Here is a 26,691-nt window from a genome sequence, read left to right as displayed (position 1 = left end):
AGCCATCCCACTATTATGTGGTTAGAGAGGGCTGCTTCTTTGGGGCCTGCTTTTCTCCTCCCTTGCTGTTAGCAGTTTATCTGTGTCCAAACAGAAAAGGTTGTGGTGGTGTGTTTGTGTGTGTGTGTCCCTACTGGCTTGCTCCCATGGCCCGCCTGACTGCACACTTTCTTTCTTTTCTCCCCCTGCCCAGAATCTTTACTTTCCACTGCACTTGCTTCATCACTCCCTTTTCTTCCTCCTCTGCAGATGCGGTCACCCTCAGGGTCCTATAACCAGTTCTGTAGAAATTCAAGGCAGAAACCAAGGTGATTGTTAAAGAAAAGACCTCCAGGGGCCAGCAGGTGCATGGTGCTTAAGGCATTGGACTCCCACATGGCCAACCACCAAATCCCTGACCTGATGGCTTGACACTCCCTCCAAGTACAGGTGTGTGCATGCCCAAAATCCCAAGAGAAGGATGAAGGAGAAGGAATTGCAGCATGGTCATCCCTCCTGGGGAGTGATTTTTTTGATTTCTCTCTCTCTGTCTCTCTCCAGCAAGAACATGTGCCCTATAGCAAAGAAATTTCTCCAAAAATAATCCTGTAATTCTTTATCTATATATTTTTTTTGCATCTCACTGAGTTTTATTATGACCAATATTCTAAGTTCTACATTTGATATCTCCGTGATTTCCTTTGATTTGTCCATTGTTAGTGGAGAGTTAGTGCACTGCTTTGGAAGAAAGAAATTTTCTTGTATCTTCATGTTTCTTGTTTTCTGTATTGATATTTGGGCATCTGGTAGAACATTCATTTCTTCTGGTTGTGCATTGTGGTATTGACTTTTGTTTGGGGTGTTCAGTGATAAAGTCTCTGTATATTTTCAGAGTACCGGTGATAACAGTGGAAACACTTAGACCTGTGTTCTCAGTCTCTGAATGAGGCTAGAATTATGTACTGGTGACTTGCCTATCAAGGCAGTAGATTCACTTGAAATGTTGACAGCAGTTGCCCTGTGGAGTGTTTTCTATTAAACGAAGTCCCTGAGTAGAGCAATGAGGGCCCCTTCCAGATGAAGTACCTGTGTGGAGGTATCAACCAAGAGTTGGTAAAGTACTCTGTTGTGAATAAAGTGTACACAAGAGGGATGGAGACACTGATTGAGGAGCTGTGTCTCAGGAAGTATTTGGATGCTTTGACTGCTGGTTGTGTGTCCTATCTAAAGTTGGAGGAAGAGCCTGACTTTCTCTGCTGCCACTGAACCTCCCTGCTCTGTCAATATTCAAGGAGATGGGGCTGCCACAGGCTGTAGAGTTTTGTCTAAGTCAGAGAGGTGGCAGTGGAGCCATCCCACTATTATGTGGTTAGAGAGGGCTGCTTCTTTGGGGCCTGCTTTTCTCCTCCCTTGCTGTTAGCAGTTTATCTGTGTCCAAACAGAAAAGGTTGTGGTGGTGTGTTTGTGTGTGTGTGTGTGTGTGTGTGTGTGTGTGTGTGTGTGTATTTTGTGGGGAATGGTGGATTCTGTAGCAATTGACAGAAGCAGTTCATCCTGGTGTCTCAAGAGTGGGCCTTGGCCCAGCTGCAGAACTTCATCTAAACTGGGGGGATTAGAGGCAGGTTTTTGCAGTGACCAGAGAGAATGACCCACCCAGAAATCTGCCTTTCTTTGCTCCTGCCACACTCAAAGTTCAAGAGGCAAGTTTTACCACAGTTCTACAACTCTGACCAAAAGGGAATGCGAGTGGAGATGAAAGGCAGGGAGAGGGTACCCTGGTGCCCTGGTTTCTGTCAGGGTGAGATCTGCTGGTATTCTTCAGGCAGGGGTTCTGCTACACTAGGAGTGGGAATCTTCTATGTCCATTCTGCGAGCTACCCCCTCTATCCCCACCGTGTATGTACTCCCTTAAAAAAGATCTTGAAATCTCATGCTACTGGAAGCCATCAGGGGAAGGGTAATTGTTCTAGAAGTTTTGTGTTTTGGGAAGAGGGCGCACAGGCTTCCCAGTCTCTGAGGGGACTGTTGAATGTCAGATTCTTCAGTCTGTACTGGAGGAGCAGAAGGGTGCATTCAAAACCAATGTTCTGAGTGGAGGAGGAATGACCAGAATCCTCTCTTAGGTGCCTTCAATCTCCCATGGGTGATTGGAAGGAGTCTAGTGTCTTCTCTAGGGCAGTAGGGTTGCACAGATCCCTGTGGTGGGATCCAGCTCTATGTCAGCCTTGCAATGTGTCCGTTACTGTGGGGTACTGGAGTCTGAGGTGAAAGCAAGGACTTGGGGGAAATCTTGTTTACTTTCTTCCCTGTGTGGAGAGCTCCCATCAACTCCTGAGCCCTTCTGAGTTCAGAGAATTGCCCCTTTTATTATATTACCAGCACCTGTCATGATGCCCAGAATGTTCTTGCTCTTTGTCTCTTGATTTCTGCTATTTTGTCCTCATTCCTCTGCTGAAAACATGATTGATAGATAGATAGATAGAGATAGATAGAGATAGATAGATAGATAGATAGGTCACTAGTTGGCATATTCTATTTTTTTTTTTAGTTTTTATTTTTTATTATCATCATAATCTTCTTTATATTACATTGGATATTTCTTTCTTTTTAAAGATAGGATTGCATTGTGTTATGATGCTACTACCTCAGCCTTCCACCTGGTACTTTAAGCATGATATCATGCCACACTCTGTTTTTATTTCAGACAGGGTCTCACTATGTTGCTCAGGCTAATTTTGAGCTTGTAATGGTTCTGCCTCAGCCTTTTAAGTCACTGACATTACAGACTCATGCCACCATATCTGGTCTTTAGGTTGGAATGGGAATTGTCCCTGGGTCTCTCTTGTGAGCCTACTCATAGAGCTCAGTGTCTTATTACTATGCGCCTCCACAGCTGTGTCTCCTTAATATCTTATAAAAGAAAACTGAACCCTCATATTTTTAGAGGGATTATGTGTATAGGATTCAATGTGCATATTTAGATAGTCCTGCACATGTGGATACCCAGTAAATATGGCTATTAGCATTAGTTGGGTACACTTAAAAACAATAACTTTAAATACTGTCTGTTTTGGTTCTATTTAGTTAATTCTTAGGTAGTTACTCCAATTTTATTTGAAAATACAAAACTTTCATAAATTTAAAACAATGATATAACTAATAATTTTATAATGTTATGAAGTAGTGTCTTATTTTACATAGGATAATTTTATAATATATCTTATATTTTTAATTTTTTCTACATTTATTTTACACCTATAATAACCTTGTTGGTGGGGAAGGAAAATCTTGTTACAGAATTGGAGTCTATATTATTTTGATAGGATTAGAGTTTGGGAGTAGCTAGCTAGTTGCACAAGCAAATACAATTATTTTCATCCCTTAGGACCTGGCTAAGAAATAAGTACTCATCTCCCAGAGGCAAGCCTAATGATGTTTCTACCACCTGTGTCATCTTGTAACAGTGCAGAAAAAGAGGAGTTTCTGTTTGTTTGTTCACCCGCTTTATTTGTCTATTAGAAAAGAAGCAAAATGGTATAATCAAAAGAACTTTAGGATTCGGCCAGTTGGTGGAGTGTATAAAGTATTGGATCCTGACATGGCTGTCCATGGTTTGAGTCCTGGACCTGGCAGCTTGAAAATTATACCAGGCACGTGTGTGTGCCCAAAATCTCATGAGGAGAGTGGAGGAGAAGGGTTTGTGGCATGGCCATTCTCCCTGGAGGATGATTTCTCACATTCCTTCTCTCTGTCTCTCTGGCAAGTGCATGTACCCGTTGGCTATAAGTTTATGATCATATAGACCAGAAACTGAATGCTCTCTGAAATTGCAATAAGAATTATGATCGCGTATATGTACCTCTTCTGCATTAGACAATTCCTAACATTTCAGGTAATTTTTAGACTCATTCTACAATGTATATGATGCTGTTGTTTCCATTTTACATATGGGAAGCTGAATTGAGGCTTAAAAAAGAATGAAAAAAAAAACTTTTACATACAAAGGCATCGGGACCAGCATATGGTATAATGGCTATGTCGCTGGACTCCCATGTAATCGAGCGCGGTTTGGTCCTGGACCCTGTGGTTTAAACTCACGCTGGGCCGTGTACATTCGTATCCAAGACCCAAAGAGGAGAATGGGGGAGAAGGGATTGCGGGCATGGCCATCCGCCCAGGTGAGTGATTTCTCGCTTTCTCTCTTTGTCTTTTTGGCGAGCGCATGCGTCCTATAGAAAAAAATCTTCCACCACAACCCCCCCCCCAAAAAAAAAGGAAAAAAAGGAAGGCATCATTTTGATGTGGATCACAAACTGGTCTTTCTTGGTTTTATCATTTGGATTAGCATCAAACTATAAACAATGCAATTTCCCTCATCGAATTAGTTTTATTTTTGCAAAATGATGATGGTACTACCCACTTTACCCATTGCTGCTGGATTTAAACAAAAATATGTCTAAAAACTTACTACAAAGCCCATCAACAATAGGCATTCTGAAATATCATTACCTTTTGTTCATAATCATATTATTTGAATAAACTATAAGCCATTTAATGTTCAAAAAGCTTTTTATTTGGTAAAATGTTCCACTGACCAATCAGGTGTCCCTTTTATGTTGAGAAAGTAACACATAAATATATTCTGGACGTGGAACACAAGTTCTTCGTTTTTTATTTCCTTTGAGATAGTCTCTGTAGGTGTAACCTTATGTATGTAAGCGCCAAGTATTTTCAGTAGGTATGCTACAAATTATTTTGTCACTAAATTGTATTACTTAGCAGCATGTTGTTAAGCTTATAGATATAATTTCTTTTAGAATATTATAGAATATGATCTCTGTTTCTAGGCCTACACAGGTTTATTTGATAAATTATAAGTATCAAAGTAAAACAAATCTGCATAAATATGAAAAGCATCATTTTGACCTTTATAAAACTGAAGAAAAATTTTATTTCAAACAAGAAAAAAGTTAGAAGTGATTAGGCATTTGATTATTTTTCAGTTACATATTGATAAATTTTTATGAGGCCACTTTATACATGATTAAATTCTCTCTCTATAAAAAATCATTGATTTATTTAAATCTTTCAAAATGCATTATTTTAATATTTTTCTCTCCTTTCAAATGCAAAAATTGGCATGTTTTAATATTGACATTTTGCAAGTTAAATATTCATTGCCAATTCTGAACAGTATGTCAAATGGACTCAAGACAATGTTAAGCATTGAATTTGTTTCTAAAGAGGCTTAGGAAGATATGGTGAGCCTCTCTCCCCATATCATGCATTATATTTAGATATGACAGTGCTGAATCTTTCCTTTAAAAAGTCATGTTATTCAACATATTTAGCTAAAAACCACGTCTTAGACTTTTTTGACACTCATCATAGAAATTATGAGGCAATAAAACTTTCTTAGATCAGCTAAGCCAATAATGTTATTTTATAGATGAAACTGAGAAACAGAAGACACAGTCATGCATCTAATTAAGCTATGTGCTACAACTAAGTTTTTGGTTTTTCAAGTCTATGTTATTTTCCATATACCATTACTGTTTCACTTTTTTATAGCAAAATGGCTAATTATTTTCTTTATGTGATAGACATATGTAGAACAAACCTTGTCCAATTGGCCAATATACATTTTGACAAGTTCTCATTTCAATTAAAAAGCAAAGATTGGCAGAAAAGATAAAACATCATGATCCAACTACATGCTGTGGACAAGAAACTGTTTTAGTAGACATGGATTTGTCAAGTGCACATACATGCAGTGTAGATGATATGCTAGGCCATAAACAAGTTTTCATAAATTATGGAATAATTTAAATCATCCAAAATATCTTCTTCAGCCATAAGGGATTGAAACTAGAATTCAATAAAGAAGGAAAACTGGCAAATTAAGAATTGTATGAAATTAGATAATGTATTCTTAAATAACCAATGGATCCAAGGAGAAATAACAAGGAAGCTTAGGAAATACTTTTGAAATAAATGCAAATGAAAACAAAACATACTGAGCCTAAAAGGATGCAGAAAAAACATTTTCTCACAGGAAAACTTATGGTTATATAATCCTGTGATAAACACAAAGGAAGCTCTCCAATAGAGAGCCTACTTTTTTGTTGTTGTTTTCCTGCCATAGGGCATGCGTGCTCAACAAAAAGAGACAGAAAGAGGGAAAGTGGGAAATCACTCCCAAAGGAGATGGCCACACTGCAATCTTTCTTTCCTATTCTCCTCTCAGGATTTTGGGCACACACACAAGTTCCCAGTGTGATTGTCAGGTCTTTGGGTTGGAACTCAAACTGTGTTGGCCACGTGGGAGTCCAGTGCCTCAACCACCATACCACCTGCCGGCCCCTGAAAGCCTATGTCTTTATTTTAAGGAAAAAGGTAATAAAAAAGTAAGAAGAAAAAGTAATAAAAAAAAAAAGAAAAGGAGAAAACATAGACTCAAAGAAAGCAGAAGAAAGGAAGTAGTAACAAAGATCTCAGTGGGGAGAAAAGATTAAAAAAAGATAAAAATCAATAAAATAACTGTTGGTTCTTTGAAAAGATCAGTAAAATTGACAAACCTGTAGCCAGATTAACTAAGAAAAACAGAAATATGACTTGAAAATTAAATCAGAAATTAAAGAGGGAATATGATAATAAATTTACAGAAATAAAAAGGACCGTAGGAGAGTACTGTGAACAATGATAGGGCTGGCTCCATGGTGCAGCAGTGATACACTGCTCAAGAGAAACCAGATCCCACATGGCAACCTGGATTCAAACCCCTGGCCTGATCAACCTGAAACACAGCAGCTACTTGGTGGACTGGAGGAAGGGAATTACGGCATTGCCAGATTGTAGAGGGTTCTCTCTCTCTCAGTCTCTCTGGATGCCCACATGCTCCATCATGAATAAAAATAAAAAAATGGTATGCCAACAAACTAGGTAACCTAGATTACATGGACAAGATTCCCCAAACACACAAACTATAAAACTGACCCAAAAAGAAATAGGGACTCTGAAGAGTTATAAAAAGTAAAGACAGTGGATAAATGGAATGAACTTCCCAATGAAGGTAAGTCAAAGATCAGATGACATTACTGGTCAACTCTATCAATCATTTAACAAAAACAAAAACAAAAGAAAACAGAATCTTTTCAAATTCTTCCACAAAAGTGGAATAAGAGATAAAGCTCTCTACTTTATTTTGTGAAGCTAGCATTATCCTGATACCAAAGCCAAACACACTGCAAGAAAAAAAAATCATAGACCATTGTCTGTTATGAACATAGGTCCAAAAAATTTACTCAACAAAATACTACCAGACTAAATTCAAGAATAGGTTAAAGGGATTGTACATTGTCGATGAAATTTATCCCAAGAATACAAATGGTTTTCCCCATACATGAATGCATCAATGGTAATACTGATAATATATTGGTAATATCATAATAATAGAAAAACAAAACAACATTGTCATCTCAATAGATACAAAAGTATTTGAGAAAAGCCAGCACTCTTTTACGATAAAAAGCACTTATCAAATTAACAGACTAACAATAAAAGGAAATTTCTTCAACAATAAAAGATATTTATGAAAAATTTACAGCTAACAACACATTCAATCATGAAAGATTTAAAGTTTTCTCCCTACATGAGTAATAAGATAAGTATGTCCACTTTTGCCACTCTAATTTAACATGCTATTGAAGTTCAGCTTAGTTTCATGCTCCTGTGGGTCTGTCTCACATACAGGCCATTCATGTATTAATTTGAAATTTGACCAGTATCCTATACTGTAATTCCATTTCCATCACTTTTGATATGCTGCTTCATGTTTGTTTCATACATGCTGAATCCTCTTCCCTATTTTTCAAATCTATGGGCTTTCCCTGGGCAATATCCAACCCCAGAAACTATAGAAAGTTGAACAAAAGTATCAGTTCCAAACCTTAGTCATAAAATTCTCCCAGTCTCATGTTTCCACATTCACTTTTCCTCCACTCTCTGACAAAAGAGACAAAAAGGGACTACAGAATGGCACTGTTGAGAGCCAGGAACTGTTTTGAGTACTGGCTCTACCACTTACTGTTGTATTAGTAGCAAAGTGACTTGACTTGTGTCATCTTTCGTTATCTCATCGGTAAAATACAGATAGTAGTACCAAATGCATAAAGCAGCTGTGAAGGACAATAAAATAATGTATTCAGAATGTGTTACACAGTGGTTGGCAAAAATAATAGCTATCATTTATTGTGTGTTTATGACGATGATGATATAAAAATTCTGGGTCATCAAACATTTAATTCACTGCAACATTAGTGATCCTAGTTACCATAACTATAATGTAATTAAACTTTCTGAGCTTCTGTGTCTAGGTCTCATTTTTTTATGGTAGAAAAATTTAGGAAAAGGCAAGCCCACTTTGAACCTTTACAGTGAAGCATTTGTTCTTAAATCCAATAGAGTGCATGTCATCACTAAAGAGCTGTAATTAAAGTTGTGCTGTAAGTGACAATGTTTGCGTTCTGTTTAAAATACTAAAAAAGGACAGTTATATTCTACTGGTATACAACAATCTCTTATTGCATTCTCTTTTTTTCTTTTTTGTCTTGGTTCTTTATTGAGTTATAGTTTGCAATGAAGAGAAACAATCTTATATCTAATCACTTGATGTTTTTAAATTGTATACACGTATGTTATTACCACATACATCAAGATATAGAAGCTTCCCAGCATATCAGAAATTTTTCCATGCTTTGTTCCAGTCAGTATTGTTATTATCTTTAAGAGCTAGACTAATCTTGCCTGTTTTTGAATTTATCGTAAAGGAAGCCACACAATATGCAATAAGGTTGTGTGTGAATTTGATAATGTTGTGTTTATTATTTTATATGGCTCTGAGATGTTCTATTCCATAAGTAAACAATTAATTCTATTTGATGAACATTAGGTTGCTTCAAGTCTTGGGTCATTGCATTTATTCCTCGATTCCAATTTGGGCAGATTCCTAAGTGAATATTATTCTCTATTTACATCATGCTTATTCCCCACTCACTAGACATTGTCTATTCCCCATATATTTCAGAATGGTTTGATTTCCTTTGATTAGCTAAATAGTAATTACAAGTTCAGCTAACGTTTTGGTCAAATTTGAAGTGTAAAAGCATAAACACAGGAGGAACTCAAGGGTATTTCCCATGAGATTGTTTCCAGTGATAGTCAGGTATTTACATAGTCAGCATCATTCTTATCATCATCTTTTGTAAGACTACGGAAATATTTTTTAAGGCTTCCCTATATATAGAATATAGAGTACTATGTTAGATAATTAGGATAAAAGGCCTTCCCTCCAGAGAGACAGAAGAGAGAGAGAGACACAGAGAGACAGAAGATCAAGTATATTGTCATGGATCTTCAATGTGCTGAAGACATGTGACAATTGGTAAGTGGCTTAAAAACTAGAAAGTAATCACTCAGGGGAGTTTGAGAGACGTCATTATATAGGATGCAGGAGCTGGGGTTTTATGGAAAATAAAAATTAGTACTAATAATTCAAGTAGTGGGAATAGACAAACAAGGTGGTCACTATTTTGTATATCCAGGAAATTGTGAATCAACTAAAGAAATTGTCTAGGGAAGTAGTAAGGAAAAGATTGAAAAGAAAACTAGGAAATGCATGTGTAAGAACCATGTAAGCCAGGTAATTGGTACAAGTTTCCTCACTTAGGAACTGGAGTATGGTTAATGATATCTAAGCAAGAGAGCAATGAGAGTAATAAAAATATTTTATAGCTAGATAAATGCATGATTTATATGTAAGATGGGTTAGAATGGAAAAAGCTGAAGCATAAAGGAAGAATGATAACAATAATCCGCACAAGAGATGTTGAAAATCTAAAAAAAAAAAAAAAGACGGTAGTATTGGACATTAAAGAAAGAAGGACTTTATACTAAACAAACAGATGTGGTAAATAACTAATGTGGGAAAGGATAAAATGGAAGAGTCAAGTATGAATTCCAGGAATTATTAGAATGCAGGAAGCATAATAATAAAATAGATTAATATCAAATCTCTCAGAGGAAGGACTAATCTTGTAAAACATGATGTTAGTGTTAGATATATTGAATTTAAGGAAACATTGCAAAGCTAGGAAGGCATGGGCAGAAATTAGTGAAATGAAATTAATAATACGGAGGATGTTTGGAGTGGGCTTATGTTGACAATGTGTATCAGGATGTTACTGTTGAAGTTTTTCCAGTATATAACAGCATGTGTGGGGTGGGGTGGGACTTAGTGTTTTAGAAGTAAGAGAGTGAATTAAATAGAAAAGGAAAAGCTTTTTACTTAAAAAGAGTTAACATTGCAGCAAAAAGTACATATAATAGTTATAATGTGCCTAGTTTGTATAGACTCACTTTTCTCATAAATTTTCATCCTATTACTAAAAGGGAGGCATTTCCTATGAATTTTAACAACTGCAGAACCTGCAGCACTAAAAAATGTCTGACATGTTAGATCTTAAAGACGAGGTCTTCAATTCTTCAATACTTTAACAATTTTTGATGTCTAGTCTTGTTTCATACCCGTGTTGTGTTCAATTTCCTTATTTTTCATGGAAAGGAGAAACATGAGCTGGAACTGAAAAATGCATTTTATATAATCCAATTGATTTTAAACTCTGCCATTTGATAGGTAGCGAGAATGCCCTAACAACACTGCTATGGAGTTCTCTAATTTGTTTTTTGCAGCTTCATGCTGCAAGCAATTTGTCACCTAAAATTCTAATAGAACTTTCACATATTGAAATGAGAGATGGAAGCAGCCTTGTAGATCATCATGGTTATGGTAGGACAGACTTTTAGACAGGGACTTATAAAATTTTAAATTGATCCTGCATTTGACCTTAGACAAAAAGTCAGAAATGAACAACCAGGTACTGTACTCACATAAAAGGAAATAGCTCATCAGCAAACAATAAATCTGTTCTTTAAATGCCAGTTTTAACAGGCCCATGTAATGCTTGAAGGCAGATATCAGTCAACTTTAAGGTCATTGTCAAACAGCGAAAGGAATTCAATATTCAGCTATCATAAAACATATTGCTGTAAAACATGAGACTCATAGATATTTTCATTTGTAGCAATAAAGTAATTACATTTCTATATTATTATAGGTATAGGAAATGTGCCAGTTTTGCCAACATACAACTGAGAGTTAGAAAAGTTCCACTGGTTTGAATCTGCAATTAAATCTTCAGAGACAATTGCTGGACAATCAACACTTTATTGGCAATAATCTCTATCCTAAAATGAATAAAAACCTGTGTTTGGGCTGATTAGGTGACATGACAGTAACTCGCTGTTCAGACATGCTAGATCCATGTGGAAAAGCCAGAGTTTGGTACCTTGGTCAACTTATTCATGATGGGCACACGCACCCATGATCACTAGTGGCTGGGAAAGGCTGGGTAAGGCATTGGGCAGAGGACCATGGCAAGAGGCTCTGTTGAAGGTGCTTCTCCCTCACTGTCTTTCCCTCTGCTCTTTCTCTCTCTTTCATTCTCACAAAATAAATACTTAAGTTTAGAAAAATAAAACCCCAAGCTTGTTTGCACAACCCCCCCATGGTAGACAATATGCGCTAGGATGTAGACAAACATGACCCTGAACTTTGTAAGATGAAATGGTCTAGTGGAAAATAAAATGACCTTGGCAGCAGACAGATCTCTGTTCAGATCTTGATTCTGGTGAGAATTACAAACATCTCCCTGTAAAGTATTGATTAAAGAGATATGACCTAAGCTTCGCTCCATGTCCCACCACCTCAACACAGTTCTAGGTACTCCCATCATCCTCTTTCATTGTAATGTATTCGATCACGATTTCAGTACTTATCATATTGTAGGGTAATGATCTGAAAATACATGTTTTCCTATTAAATGATAAACTCTTTGAAGCAAAGATGTCATTATGGTTGATTGCACAGTGAGTCAAGTCATGTTTAGAGCATAGTAGGCCTCAATATTCATTTGTTAAATGAACCAATACATGAAAGAATAAATGATTGAAGACACTATAGATTTAGAAAAATATATTTTTTTATCATTATCAGCACAGAGGAGAAAATAACATTTTTAAGGATTTTTAAAAAAAATTTAATTTTATTTATCAAAAGAGCAATACAGAAAGAGAGAGAGAGAGAGAGCGCAGTAGAGAGAGGGAGGGAGAGAGAGAAACAGCATCCCCAACATGATCTTGACACTGTTAGTCAAACCTTCCCCCCACTAATTCAGCTGCTCTAGGATCATAGACACTCTCATGCCTGGCATGCTCAGGGAGGCCTCCAGATATGAACCAGCTTTTCAGAGCATTCATTTAATCATTGTGCTACTGACCAGCCTTGAAACTGAATTTCTATGACTGTAACATAATAAAAATAACATAGCATTTGGTCTTTTAATGTCTCTTTCCTTTTGCTTTTATTAAAGCAGATCACACACTTACCATAGGTAATAAAATGGATGCTTTCTGTGTTGACTCAGTCAGCTACTCTATGCTGTGTCTCCAACCCTACTTAAAAGATGAGCATTCTAATGTGAAAGAAAATAAAAATGTGTTTCTTGTAGCTACCTTCAGAATTCCAGAAAGTGAAAGTATTGAACACATAATTAAGACACGAAATTCTGAGATTCACCGTACCTTATCTGCCCTGAATTTTATTGAAATGAGCTATGGGACATCAACCTGATTCATTGAACATTCAAAATTAGCTTAAGGTTATTAAATTTGGTAATTTTGCCACCTTATTTGAAGCCAAATAAAGTTATTTCAATATAGTACAAAGTTAACAATTTTTATAAAAAGCACCATCAGTAGAAAGGAAATTTTAAAAATTCTTACCTTGAAAGTTTAATTTTTCAATTTCCTATAAGGGTGTATAAAAATAGGTTGACAGGTCATACCTACACACACACACACACACACACACACACACACACATACACACATTTAATTCCTTACAAAAATATTGAATCAATGTTGTTAAGAAGAAAGGACTGAGATTCCAATTGAAGGAACATATGCCTTGTTAACTTCTCTGTCTCTTCATTTCTTTTCCTTGTTGGTTTTCCAATAGTGGGTCTTGGAGAGAGGCGGAAGCCTGTACTCTGAGAAAACACTAATGAAAAGGATCTGCCACAGCCTACCAGATGGATAAGTGTGCTCCAGGCTGAGCCTCACATTGATTCAGAGCCGTCAGCATGCCCACTGCTGGTTTCATCCCCATCAGCTCCCACAGTGCACACCTGTGGATTGTTGGCACAGCTATTTCTGCTACACCATGAGAAACACCCTTGCTGACAGAATAACCCTTTTCTCAGTGCCGTGTTTCCTTTTGTGAGCATTGTTATTGTTTCCCGCCTCCCTCACTTGATTTTAGCTGTGCTTGTTGTTATAGGTTTTTTTTACAAATGTGCGTACAAACAGTGTGCTACTTCTTCAAAATTTCCTAACAACCTTGGGGACGCTAGATTTTAGATGGTGACTTCTCCAGTCCTGTAGTTGTAAAACTGTTAACAACGAAAGACCATCAGGAGCAGATGGGTGCAGGTGTTTTTCTGCATGCCTGCTGTTCTAGAATGTCGAGATGTTGTAATAGAAGCAAATTTTTAGAATATGTCTGACTTTGACATTTTACTAATATGGAAATTTGAGTTGGAAAAGATAAGTGATCTCTTTAATTCACAGGCTTAGCTTTACACTCTTCTTAAAGACCTCTTGTGCTTCTGAGGTAGAAAACATAAAAGAAGGCTTCATTAACCACCCATTCTCACTCTTCAACCTCAAAGCTAATTTTATTTCTTCGTTGGCTTTGAAAATATGTTGCTCATATTTCTTTTCTTTTTTTAAGTTTATTTTTTTTTAGTTTTTTTTTTGTTTGTTTGTTTGTTTGTTTGTTTTTGCTATAGGGCGTGTGCGTTCGCCAGACAGACTGAGAGAGACAGACAGACAGAAAACGAGAAGTCACTCCCCAGGGGGGATGGCCACGCTGCAATCCCTTCTCCTCCGTTCTCCTCTCAGGATCTTGGGTGCGCATGCACATGCGGCTGGTGTGAGTTTTAAGCCACCGAGTCCGGGATGTGAACTGCAGTCGACTACATGGGAGTCCAGCGACATAGCCATTACGCTAACTGCTGGTCCCCATGTTATTCATATTTCTATTGTTTTATTTCCATTCTGAGCTGTAATTGTGTGTTTACAAATATGTTTTCCTTAACTATAGCTTTGTTGAAGGTAGAGACTCTTATCTTTTCACTCGCTAATATTAATCTTTAGTACTATGATAACAAACATTTGAACATCTAAATAAATATTTGTTAATAGTAATTATTAGGAACTAACAGATGGCATATTGGTTATGTCACTGGACTCACACATGGCTGACTGTGGTTCGAGTCCTAGGTCTGGCCACTTAAAACTCATACCATGTGCATGTGCATGCATACCCAAAATCCCAAGAGGAGAATGATGAGGAAGGTATTGCTGTGTGGCCATTCCCCTGGGTGGGGGATGGGGGGTTAGGAGGCTGATTTCTCACTTTCTGTTTTTCTGTCTCTCTAGAGTGACTGAGGCATGGACCTTATAGCAAAACAAAACAAAACAAACAAACAAACAAAAAACAAACAAACAAACAAAAAACTCTCTAAAAATAGTAATTTTGGAGGGGAGAGGATTTTGTTATAGGGTACATGAGCTCACCAGAAACAGAGAGAGAGACAGAAAGCAAGAAATCACCTCCCAGGGGGGATAGCCATGCTGCAATCCCTTTACCTCCATTTTTCTCCTGGGATCTTGGGCCCGCAAGCACAGGCGCCTGGTGTGAGGTTAAGCCACCGAGTCCAGGACTCTAACCATAGTCTACTACATGGGAGTCCAGCGACATAGTCATTATGCCAACTGCTGGTCCCCCAAAATTATTAAGCAACTGCTGTTTATTAGGAGACTTGAGTAAATGTGCAATTCAATGGATGAATAAATGAAGGAAGATCAAAAACCTGTTATGCAATACCCTCTTACTAGAGGATTGGTGTGGTAGGACTAACCTTGAGCTCTTGAGAGTGTTTACAACTCTATAGAAAGCTGAAAGATGTTTGCAAGCTGTTTTTGTTGTTTTAATTTCATCAAAAATCCTTTACTACAGGGTATATTCTGGCTCAGATTCTATCATATTTTTAAAAATCTATTATTTTACATTCATTCACTGAAGATAAAATGTGATTTCCATCCAGAATACACTGTATATTGGCTTAATCATGCATGTTATTGTCAACAAATATTTTTCCACTTGTTTCTTATATATGTATATATATTTTCCTCCTATTTCCCACCCTCTTCCTACACTGTCTCTGGTATCTACAGTTGCTTTCCATTCATTCCCCCCCCCACACACACATGTCATTGATTCACAAAATATCTTAGTTAACTACTTTTCAATAGCAAGTTTAGCTGATATATTCACATCTGTGAACACAAGTCTGACTTCAGGCATGAAACTCTCTGAGTAGAATGGATATACTATAAAGTAGCACTTATCTGAGGCTATGTAGCTTACTGTGATCACATTTTTATCTACCTATGAAAAAAGCTAAAATATTCTGGTACTTGCCCAAGAATAATTTTCAAGTAGGTCTAAGAACATTGTGGTGGCTTATTTTGAATAATGTCATCAAGAGTACTATTGGTCCTAGAATCTGCTTACATTAAAAAAATATATTTTTGTTGGACTGACCAAGTAATGTAGTAGTTAAGGGAGCTGGATCTCCCATGGCCAAATGTGGTTTGAATCCTGGCCACAGTGACTTAAAAAAAACACTGAGCCTATGTGTGTTTTTCAAAAACACAAAATCCCAACAGGACAGAGAAATGGAGGTAAAGAAATAGTGTAGCCCCACCCCATTGGGGGAATCTTTGTCCCCCTCTCTCTCTGTCATTCTCTGGTGAGTGAATGTATCAGCTGGCAATTAAAAAAATATTTTTGCTAGCATTATGTTGTTCTTTTCTGAATTAAAATAATAAAATTTGTGTTTTTAAATATCTAAACTCATGGAAAAAACACTTTTATAGCTTTGCCAATAATAAATATGTGTATGCGTGAAAGAGTATTTATATATGTACACACACATACACACACACACACACACACACACACACACAGATATATAATTGGGTTGTTGTTGGAAAAGTCATGATGTATTTTTTCTATGTTTTTCAAAGATCATTCATTTGTATCAAGAACATAGAACAATCAAGGCTACATTGCCTATTTTGTTTGATAACTTTTTGCCACTTTTCAATGAGCTTCATAATCCCTCATTAATAGAAGGAGCTGTCTTTATTTGTGAAAAACTGAACAAAGTGCTCATTTACAGCCTCATCTGAATGGAACTTCGTACCATGCAAGGAGTTCTGAAGAGAGTGAAACATGTGGAAGTCTGATAGTGCAAGGTCAGGTGAGTATTGTGGGTGTGGCAACACATCTCATCAAAGCATAATAATTATTAGTAGGTGATCAAATTTATGTGTGATTTTGGTTGTGATGAAACACAACTCCTTTATAATTGATGGGCTCTCGGCATTTCTGTATGATATATTCATTTAAACTGTTCAATTTCCAACAGTACATGTTCAAATTGATTATTTGGTTCCTTGGTAGGAGCTCAAAAAACACAACACCTTTAAAATCCTGCCACACTGAGAGCATTACCTTCCTCTGATGAACATCTGCTTTTGATGTCATTTCAGGAAAATCATCATGTAGGAACGAAGACCATTTGTGCATCACATTGTTGTGAACATCTACTTCTCATCACCAGTTATCAGTCACTTCATAAAGAGGATTGTTTTCCTCATGTTTAATGAGCATTTCACAGATATTTATACACATCATCAAATGAACTTTGAATTCATGAGGCACTCACATATCGAGCTTGTTTACATATTTCAGCTTCTTCGAGTAGTTGTGAATGCCTCCTTCAGGTGAATGTTCAATGGTTCTGCAATCTGTCATGTCATGTAACGTAGGTTTGCCTCAATCAATGCCTTTATTTTGTCGTTGTCAACATCGGTGGGCCTTTCTGATCAAGAAGCATAGTTGAGATCAAACACACCAGCATGAAATTTCATGAACCCTTGTTGGCCCTGACGTTCTTGTAGAACATTGTCACTGTAAACTGTACACAGATTTTTTCACAAGCTTGAGGCGTGTTCTTCCCTTTAAGGAAGTAAAATAGTAAAATATGATGAAAGTGCACAATTAGATCTTTCTTCTTAAACTTGTAAAATCTCCAAAACTTAGCCCAATGGCTTACTTTTTTTAGAATGAAACTAAAACTGTCAGCTGTCAAATGACATAGCAATGACATAGATGAGAATAACTCTAGTACTTCCAAAAATGAACTAGCACCATCTGTTGCAAAAATAAGTCATGACTTTTCCAACAATTTTATATTCATGTACCTTTTCATTGTTTCACTTTTAGCTTTTGAGAGAGTGAGCAAGAAACTGAGATAATCCTTGACAGGGTCTTGACATACCACAATCCTCCCCATAGTCAACCTTCCCATATGGCTTCAGTATCATGCAGATGGGTCATTCATTGTTACCTAAACCCATATTTATTAGAGATTTCCTTTGTGCAGCACCTGTGCACCTGTGCAGTTTCTTGGAAATAAATTAACTCAATCCTTATTCTCAAGTTGCATGCAATTAGTACTAGTATATTCAACCAAACTGGAAAAGCCCAAATTTCTGAATCTACCTCATATATGTTATTTATTAAATTATATATCCATTTTATTATATATAGTGTATAAATAGGCAGTTGTGTGAACAAATAATTTCAAGTTTTCTTATAAATTATGAAATTTTATTAGTGAAGAAAACTTTAAAATACAGTAATGCAAACAGATAATTATTTATGCCGAGTATTACATTTACGACTAAAAGATTATTTGAACAGAACTTACAGATTAAATAATTTTAATATTTAAGAAAATTTTAGGTCAACCATAATGTAATTTAAACAATCTGAAAATTAATGGTGAATTGGAACTTATAGAAACTGCTGTGAATATCAATAAAGAGACATGAGTTTCTTTACTATGAATGGTGTGGGGCAGCACAGAATATTTGTCTGAAAACAGTTCATTAGAAATTGGCAATGTGGAGAAATCAGCAAAATAACACTTTTTAGGGAAGTTCAACATTTACCACAGGTAGTACTCAAGGAAAATTTAAAGTCCAAACATAGTTTATCAGTAGTGAAATGAATAGTAACAACTATAGCGTGCAGTGTGGGTTTGGCAGAGTGCACTGCTTTCATCTGTGTTCTATATCAGCACGATATGGTATACATGGGGTTCAAATACCTGGAGAATCAAGATGGTTTCGTAGATTTTACCTTTGTCACAGTTTGCAACAACATGAGTTGAAAATATTTCTAGTTTAAGCAGAACAGTGATTACCACGGACTGGAGGTAAGAAAAAAGGATATTAATTAATTAGTATAAGTTTTCAGTTATGCAAGATAAGACAGTAAGTCCTAAAGACCTATGAAACAGTGCAGTGTCTATACTTAACAATAGTGCATTGTGCACATGAAAATTTGTTAAGATGATAGATCTCATATTAATCCTTTTCCTGTTTTGGGAAGGAGAGATTTTTGGAATAGGGCATGTGTACTCACCAGAGAGAGAGAGAGAGATGGATAAAGAGAAAGTGAAAAATCACCCCCTGGGGAGATGGCCACACTGCAATCCCCTCTCCTCAGTTCTCCTCTTGGGATTTTGCACATGAAGGCACACACAACTGGCATGAGTTTCAAGCCACCAGGTCCAGGACTTGAACTAGGGTGGGCCACATGAGAGTCCAGTGACATAATCATTATGCCATATGCTGGTCCTTATATTAATTATTCTTATCACAAGAAGCAGGAGGGGCAGAAGTAAACTTTTGGAGGTGTTGAATGTATTTATCACCTTGATTGTGGTATCACCTTGGGTACAGGTTTATGTCCGAACTTATCAAATGGTGTATATAACTATGTGCTTATTATTTTTTGCACTTAATTATCCTCAATAAGGCTGTTAAAAAAGAAAATACCTCTGGCTTTCTCATGAGAGATAAAAAATACATGAAAAGATATCAACTTTGGGAAAAGCATGTTAATCAGTGACTCAGCTAATCACTAATGATGTCAGAACTCATGTTGCAGTTTGTGTATTGGATGCCAAATTTGAGAGAAGATGTTTTCAAAGCTGTGATTGACTTTTCATTATCTGAAGCAGGTATTCAGTCCATGTAAATTCATACAGTGCTGGGTGCATAAAAGCAACACAGAGGGAGAGGCAGAGGGGCACTTTTTGGTGCAAGTTCAAGTCTAGTCAAAGCACTAAATCATTTTCCTTCTCTTCTAACCCATAAACCTATAGATACTCTTCTTGCTTTTCATCCTATAGACTAAAGGTGAATTTTAAACTCCCCTCTGCAGCATTGCTGATAAGTCTAAGGACACATATTCCAAATTCTATTTTTGTTATAGCCATGGGACTTGAGAAAAATCCTGAATGAATGACAGTTCACTATAACAAGGAAGTGGTTTGCAAAGATTGCTACAATAAACGTAAATGTTTAGTTCAGCATTTTACTGATTGAATCCGTACTCTGAATTAATATGTGCATATTTATATGTTTCCCATCTCTCTCCTCCTATTGAATGATTTTATGTTCAGGTAACATATAATCGTAGAAGTGCTCATCTTTAGTATCGAGTGTAAAATTTTTATGCAATTATTTGACATTGATGTATCTCATAACTGTGAAATACCAAGATCTTTTATGAAACAGGAAGGACAGAATATCGAGAGTAAATATTGTGATCTATGCATTTTTTGTTTGTTTATTTTTATTTATTTATTTATTTATTTTTACTGTTTAGCATAAGCAGAAGTGTTACAAGGAGAGAGCTTCAAGATATTAGGGCATAATTTTGATCATCAGATTATAAATCCACAGTTAAACTGTAAACCCATACCTTGATTGTAAACTAAGTTCCACTTTCTTATAAAGTTCTGGTAAATTAAACTGTAACTGTACTTGTGAAATTGTTTTAATCACTGGAGAAAAAACACCTATGAAATGGATCACATTCTTAGTTTTGGATGACTGTGAAACATTAGCAATGTGAAGTGTAGATATATAATGGGCATGCATATAACATTAGATTCAATTAAATTATATATATATATATATATATACACATATATATATGTATATATAATCACTTTACACTCCTAAAATATGATGATGTTGTGATCATATGGCAAAGCCTAATTTCAGAAGGAAAAATAGAGCTGGTGAGGCTGAAGAGGCAATGAGAGTCTGGTCCAGTGACTAGAGAGTGGGCAATGCAGATTTACAGATGTGGAGAACACGGTAGAACCTTCTTTTTGGGCATGCATAATAAGTTCTATGATCTTCTGAATACAAGGTGGAGAACCAAATGAATTCCCTGTGTGCATAGTTAGAATTCACCAGGGCAAGGCAAAGTGCTAGCAATGAAAATGTGGTTCTTTCATCTCTAATGTAATGACAGAAATTGCATTGCTAAATAAAGTCAGGGAAATCTGTGTTCTTAGCCTGTATTCTTTAAGAGTTTTCTGCTTGCTGCCTTTGTGATAAACTTGGCTTTCCTATCAATTACAAATGCTCGGGCTACCAGGCTCAAATATAATTAAAGGTAAACTCGAACTTTGATCTTGCAGCATTGAGTGCTGATGTCAAGACCTGAATTTCAGGCATCAGTGTTAAACTGAAGTGTAATGTTAATTACTTGCATATTACATGGTCAAAGGAGATCACTGTTGAGTTTATACTTTAGTCACTAAGGGCTTATTTGACATTCAGATGAAACAGACATATTACCCAGAGTAAATTTATAACTAATTTTATAACCCAGCCTATTTGCACACTCAGTCCACGGTGCTTTCTGGTTGGTTGCACTTTTGGTTTACTCTCAATGTTATTTTATACTGTATCACATGTTGTCATGCTTTGATTGTTCCATTTTTTATTGAAGTAAAAATGATGCTTTTGTCACAATATCACAACACTCAAGAATGATAACTATAATTTGTTGTGTTAAGTTTGTGTTTTGAATAATAGTAAGTTTTATGTAGAATGACATAAAATACATGCCTATAATTGTGTAAAGAAAGTCTCATTCGAATTTTGGATCTGTCTGACTGCAATGTGGAAAGGAAATGTACTGAACCATTATAACGAAGGAAAGGTCACAGTGAAAATGCACGCGTGCATGTGCATGTGTGTGCATGGGTGTGCACCAGTGTGTCATTGTATAGTTGTATGCAAACATGGTTTATTTTTAAATAGCATCTTAAGGTTGGTGCCAGCAGGTGGCATGGTGGTTAAAGTGGCTGGACTTCCACTTGATCAAAAGGGATTGAAATCCTAGACCTGGTGGCTTGAAAATCAAGCCAGGCACATTTGCATTTGTGCCCCAAATCCCAAGAGGAGAAAGGGATTGTGGTGTGGCCATCCCACTTGGAGGGTGATTTCTCAATTTCCTTCTGTCTTTCTTTCTCCTCTCCAACAAGCACATATACCCTATGACAAAAACTTTTTAAAAAATGTACCTTAGGGCAATATGGGGCCATTTCAATTAGATACAATTATGGTTTTAAATTAAGTTGATTAAGGGACATTACTAGATAGAAGAAATAATTTCTGCCTCAATGAGTCTATCTAACCAAAGAACTGTTGGTAAGAGAAGGTAGTGACCACCCAAAGTGAATAATTAAACAGATTTAATTGAGAAAGAAAGAAACTCTACATTCTTGATATTATAAATATACTCTAAAAGCTACATGATTCATTTTATGTTAATCTTATTTTTATTTGTTGGGTAAACAAATAAGTCAACTTGTAATTGATTAAGCCATAAAGGTCTAGAATATGAAGGCATATTGTTAATTAACCCAGTTTGCAGTGCAGTTTAATCTTTGCTGCCAAATTACAGAGACTTTCTTATACCAGAAAGCTGCAAAACCCAAGTGTTAAATCAAATTTATTAAGGTACAATTTTAAAGATTGCTTCATGATCTGATAATTGACATCTGAGTATTATTCTTATGCATATTCAATTGCTTATATTTATAATCACCATTGGACCTACTTATATTACTAGGTCTTAATAATTTCAAGGAAAGGAGATATTTCTCTCTCCCATATATGAGAGATTAACAACATTTAAATGTAATTCTTAACATGATTTACAATTTATTGGTCCCTACTGGTCCATTTCTACATAGCAGCACTCTTCTTGGCACATAGTAAATGTTCAGTAAATAGTATTGAATTGAACTGCAAGATTTATTGAAAAGAGTAGAGTGTCAAATAGACCTAGGCTCACATATTTTAGGTCTAGGACTTTAGGCGAGGTATGTTATGTCTCTGGGCTTCACATCCATCCTCTATTAATAATACCTACCTGATGGAACTGCTGTAAAAATGAAATAAGACATCATAAATAAAGTACATAAGCTATTGCCCTGGACATAGCAAGGGTTCAATAAATGTTAATTCCTTACACCGGAAGTTTTTTCAATGCTTCACATACTAGTAAGTAAGAAGCTGAATTTCAATCAGTATAGTATCTCTAAAGCAGTTTAACCTTATCCATGTAATTAATAAATATGTACATTTTTTTAAAATAACGATTGTATAACATTATAGTAAAAAGGGCAGATTGGTATATAATGAAAAATGCACTGAACTATTACTACTGTGATTATGCTTGATCCAAAATGGAAACAGGAAATAAGGAGTGGTGCTCCACCAGGACCTGGCCCTGCCAGTGCCTGCCCAACCCCAGCACTGCCTGCCAACACCCAGGAAGCACTGCAGTTACCATTTCATGCTCTGCCTCTCTGTTTCCCTCTGCATTGGGACTAGATAGATTGAGGTAAGAGAGGGGAATGTGGCCACTGACTGAGGGAGGTACAAATGCTTCTGCCCCTGCAGCTCAGCTTGCAAGTGCCAAGGATGTACTGACTGCCTTAGAGTGGCCCCTGTAGAAAGCGGAATCAGGTGGGGCCATCAAGAAGCAGGAAGGAGTTGGCAAGAACTTTCAATCTGCATGATTTCTACGTGCAAAATAGACAGGAACCGACTGAAGGCAGTGAGGCACTGATGAACGTCTTTCTCAACACCCTTTTTGGAGGAGAAAAATGAAAGAAACTCTCCTTTTTAACTCAGAACCCCAGACTTTTGCCATGGATTTCCATCTGCCAAAGAGCAAGGAAACTGGCACAGTGCAAACACACATTATCGGGAAGTGTAAGAGAAACAGCTTTGGGAAAACAAAACAAAACAAAACAAAACAAAACAAAACAAAACATTGACCATCCCAGTCACTTCCACTGCAAGCTGGCTAAGGAACTACATTGTCCTGCAAGCTGACCACTAGGTGGAACTTCATTTACAAACAAGTCTCCCCAGCCTGGAAGGAGCAGAGGACACAAAAGAGAACACCTCTACCCCAACAAAGACTAAGGAATGTGAGCACTGACCCTGTCTGACAGGTAGGAAAGGCCTTTACTCTCTGCTGTCAGACTCAAGTCTAGGGAAATGGTTACCTGCTCCAGCTGACACTACCCCCAACATGACTCTTCTGCACCTCCTTGAACAGTCTCACCTATGGGCTACACAAGCTTGTCTCTGATCAGGAGAATGGAGCTGGTAATCGAGCCCCTTCTAAACCATTTTTCAAGGCCACACTTGAGACCTAATGCTATTCTCCCCCCTACCTCTGGCACTACACAACCTATTCCAAAACTCAGGAAGAAGTGAGTACTTCACCAGATGTCTAAAAACTAACACAGAGAGACAAGAAATATGAGAAAATAAGGAAATATCTGTCCCTCAAAGGGACACTATAACTCCTCACCAAAAATGGATAAAACACAAGAAATTGCAGAAATGCAAAACAAACAAACAAAAACAACAGGAATTCATAATGTTCATTGTAATAAAGCTCAATGAACTACAAGAGAAAATGGACACTCAATTCTAGGAGATGAGAAAATCATTTCATGACTTGAAGAGAAATTAAATAGACATAGAGACACTCTCAACAAGAATTAAACAGAACTTCTGGAGATGAAGAATATAATACTGGAAATTAAAATCTCCCCTTGAACATATTAGCAGAAGATTGACTATGCAGAAGAAAGAATCTATTACCTTGAAGAAAAAACCTCTCATTTAGTCCAAGAGTTCAAAAAGAATGAAAAGTAGCCAAAACAATGAGGACAAGATACATGAAATTCTAGACTCCATTAAGAAGTTGAATATATCTACATAATGAGTATTCTATGGTGAAGAAATGAGTAAACGTATAGAAAATTTCTTTAATGAAATAGTATCTGAAATCCTTCCTAATTTAGAGAGATATACAGACATCCAGACCTAACAAAGAACAACAAATAGATATAACACAAGAAGATATTCTCCAAGGCACATCATAGCCAAACCGGCAAAAGTCAAGGACCAAGGTAAAAATGGTAAGTAGTGTCAAGTTACTTAGAAAGGATACCCTATTAGACTAACAGACCTCTTCATAGAAACAGTGTAGGCAAGGAAGGAATGAGTAGACATATTCAAAATTCTGTAAGGACATACTTTCAGCCAAGAATATTATAACCACCAAGATTGTCCTTCAAATGATAAGGAGAAATAAAATCATTCAAAGATAAATAAAAAACAACGAAAAATACCAATACCAAACCAGCTCTTCAAGAAATATATAACAAAATATTACATCAGGAAAATGAAAGTGAGACAAATAGAACTAACAGAACACACACACAAAGAAAATTACTGAAAAAACGAAGGATAAGTCCGCAAATGTTGATAATAATGTTGAATGTTAATGAATAAATTCTCCAATTAAAATACACTGATTGGCTGAATGGATTAAAAAAGGAGCCTTTTATGTCCTACTTACAAGAAACATACCTCATTGATAAGCACATATGTAGACTGAAAGTAAAAGGCTAGAAAAAAAGACATGTCATACAAACAGAAACCAAAAAAGGCTGGAGACATGATACTGATACCAGACAATATAGACTTCAACACAAAAACTGTAAAGATAGACAAAGAAGGACACAATACAGCAATAAAAGGATTAATTCACCAAGAAGAAATAACAGTTATAAATATTTATGTACCTAACATCAAGGCACCCAAATACATTTTAAAAAAGCATTGCTAGATCTAAAGGGAGAGATACTTCAACAGACTAATTGGGAATTTCAATAGACCTCTTCATAGAAACAGTGTAGGCAAGGAAGGAATGAGTAGACATATTCAAAATTCTGTAAGGACATACTTTCAGCCAAGAATATTATAACCACCAAGATTGTCCTTCAAATGATAAGGAGAAATAAAATCATTCAAAGATAAATAAAAAACAACGAAAAATACCAATACCAAACCAGCTCTTCAAGAAATATATAACAAAATATTACATCAGGAAAATGAAAGTGAGACAAATAGAACTAACAGAACACACACACAAAGAAAATTACTGAAAAAACGAAGGATAAGTCCGCAAATGTTGATAATAATGTTGAATGTTAATGAATAAATTCTCCAATTAAAATACACTGATTGGCTGAATGGATTAAAAAAGGAGCCTTTTATGTCCTACTTACAAGAAACATACCTCATTGATAAGCACATATGTAGACTGAAAGTAAAAGGCTAGAAAAAAAGACATGTCATACAAACAGAAACCAAAAAAGGCTGGAGACATGATACTGATACCAGACAATATAGACTTCAACACAAAAACTGTAAAGATAGACAAAGAAGGACACAATACAGCAATAAAAGGATTAATTCACCAAGAAGAAATAACAGTTATAAATATTTATGTACCTAACATCAAGGCACCCAAATACATTTTAAAAAAGCATTGCTAGATCTAAAGGGAGAGATACTTCAACAGACTAATTGGGAATTTCAATAGCCACTGTCACCACTGGACAGTCATCTAGACAAAAAAATAAACAGAGACATAGGAGCTAAATGATACAATAATCCAAATAGACTTTACAGAACATTTATAGAACAGTTCACCAAACAACCACAACATGCACATTTTCTCATGCCCACATGGAATATTTTTGAAAACTGACTACATAGTAGGGCACAAACAAGCTTTTAAAAATTTTTAAATTTAGAAAATTTACTTTTCTTACTTTAATGTAATTGAAATAAGAAATCAACAAAAACAGTCTTCAAAAATACAAAAAAAAAAATACATGGATACTAAACAACCAACCCCTGAATGACTTTAAAACTACTGACGGAATTAAAACAATAAAGTATGATAACTGAAGTAATCAAAATATTTATTAAAACCAATGTTAATGAAATACAATTCACTATTATCTTTTGGACACAACAAAAGCAGTCAGGAAGAAGGAAGTTTACAACTGTTAGTGCTCACAAGAAAAAAGTAGTATGGTGGCAAATAAATGACCTAATGACACATCTTAAGAAACTGGGAAAACAATGAGCAAAAAACCTAAAATACCACAAGAGAAGATATAATAAAGTTTAGGGAAC

The sequence above is a fragment of the Tupaia chinensis genome, unplaced genomic scaffold (genome assembly GCF_000334495.1).
Source record: "Tupaia chinensis unplaced genomic scaffold, TupChi_1.0 Scaffold000532_1, whole genome shotgun sequence".
Taxonomy (NCBI): Eukaryota; Metazoa; Chordata; class Mammalia; order Scandentia; family Tupaiidae; genus Tupaia; species Tupaia belangeri.
Note: the sequence above shows the minus strand (reverse complement) of the source record.